Source organism: Charadrius vociferus, unplaced genomic scaffold (genome assembly GCF_000708025.1).
Source record: "Charadrius vociferus isolate BGI_N301 unplaced genomic scaffold, ASM70802v2 scaffold15, whole genome shotgun sequence".
NCBI classification, from domain to species: Eukaryota; Metazoa; Chordata; class Aves; order Charadriiformes; family Charadriidae; genus Charadrius; species Charadrius vociferus.
This window is the reverse complement of record NW_009650064.1, coordinates 16,481,788-16,483,953: the sequence shown is the minus strand read 5'-3', so window position 1 is coordinate 16,483,953 and position 2,166 is coordinate 16,481,788.

The window sequence follows — 2,166 nt, the reverse complement described above, 5'->3', positions numbered from 1 at the left end:
CCCCTGCCCTGCCGGCGGGCTGGGGATGCTGAGCCCAGACCGCTCTCCTGTGTTTTTGAACACTCCCTTCCCAGACTGCTTTTGACCGGACTTCCCAGGCTTGAGGTCCCACGGGGGACACGGAGTGATGCTCCGAGGGACGTGGCAGGGACCTACACCGGGGCTCCTCCGCCTCCGTCCCCCCGCAGCCAGGTTTTGGGGAAGTGGGCTGGTGGGCAGAGACCGGGGTGCAAAAGCAGGTACGTGCGTGAAATCATCCCTTTCCACCCACCCTGGGCCCACCCCGATGTCTCGAAGAGGGGACCTCCTGTAGCACCTTGGGGGTCCTCCTCCAACACTACATTCGGGCACTCGAGTGGTGTCCTACGACCAAGAGGAGATCAAATGGGGGAAAAAAAACAACCACAAACCCCCAAACCTATTCGGCTGAAGGTTGAATCACTGCTCCTGCTCAATAACGTCCCAAAACACGAGGAGCTACGGCGTCTCTGATCCCTTCGGCTGTTTGCAGCGCTTGAGCGCAGCCATTGCCAATAGTCGCGTAAAGGGCTTTGAAGATGGGGAAATCGTCTTCGCAGGCACTAGTCGGTATTTTAATAGGTCCCCTTCGGGCTCGCTTGCTAAAAGGGGTAAGCAAGCCAAAAATTCAACACTCTTCGGGGCATCTAAAACGTTAGGTCCCTCCTCCGAGCGGGATTTCGATGTGAGGCCAAGGGCGAAGAGAAGAATGAGTGCGTATGCTCAAAATTACATTTTTCGACAGAAATTCAGATCTACCGGGTTGTGTTTAAATGCGAAGTGGGAACAGAAGTGGGGGCGGGGGAGCTCAGCGTGCAGGAAACATCACTGGGAAACCTGGAATGTAACAGCAAGGATCAAAAGTTAATGGCCTATTTGATGTTAAAAGTGAGCTGGGGATGCCGGAGAGCGGGAGCGAAAGGAGCCGACGAGACGCACGCAGCGCGCCCGCACTGCGCGGCCGGACCGCCCCGGCCCCGCGCAAATAGCTCAGCCAAAAATACAGCGCAGGTAGGAGCGCTCCTCTCTCGGTTTAGCCTTTCAGCCGGTGGATTTAACCTCCCGAGCGGAGCGGTGGGGTGGCTGAGCCGGTCCCGGCTCCGCGGGAGATGCTCTCCGCGGCTCTCCGCGCCTGGCATGGGGCGCGCAAGGGCTGGCGCTGATCCCCCTGCCTGCAGCCCCCCCCTTCCGTGCTCCCCCCGCTTGCGCCAGTGCGGAGGCACAGGGAGGGTGATACCTGCGCCTGACTTAGACTTCCAGGGAAATGCCCGGGAAGAGCCCGTGTGGTTCCTCTGCCTCGGCAGGCCACGGCCGCAGCTCCCTAAAATTACGGGCCGCCCTCAGGCACCGTATCGAGCCGTCTCGTTGCCGATAAAGCTAAGAAAAAAATATTCCCCTCACGTACAATCAAAATATTTCAGCCGTGCCAACGCGTTTAACAATATATTATTTTTTTTTCCCCTAAAAATAACGGTCTGCCTTGCGCCGCTTAATTTCTCCGCCTTTAGCATACGCTTTGAATTAAAACCGTTGACAAGATTGTAACGAAAATACTGATTGATGTAAACATGGCCTGAAACAAATCCACACCTGATTCTGGTTCTCTCTGACAATGCTGATTAAAGCCAACCCCCGCCTCTCTCCCCCACGCCCCCCGCCAGGGTCTCCAGCTTCCAGAGAACCCCTCCGTCGGGGCGTAGCGGTGACACTGAGCGAGAGCCCGGGGAGGAGCACAGAAATACGGGGTTTGAAGAGCTTGGGGCTCCCCGAGAAGGTTTGAAGAGGCACCGAGACAAGTACACATTGAATGCAGTCTTTTCCTCCCTCCTTGGTCTTATCCCAAGCCCCAGATATATTCAACTGTTGAGAGAAGCCTGAAGCCAGCCCATTGCCAGCGCTACAATGAAAAGGCTAAGGGAAGCCAAAAATGCCTGTGGTCTCTGTAAACTACATTAAATCACGGGGGTTTTATATTTAGGTGGATAATGAAGCGCGTAAAACGGTAGATAAAAATCAGTTGCTGTGCACTGTCCAGGATTTCGTGTGTTTTTATTAATTTTCATAGGAGATTTGAAGATTTACGTGATCCCCCCCCGCGTTGCAAGCGGAGCCCACCCTCCGGACGGAGCGCTGGAGATGTTCGCAGCC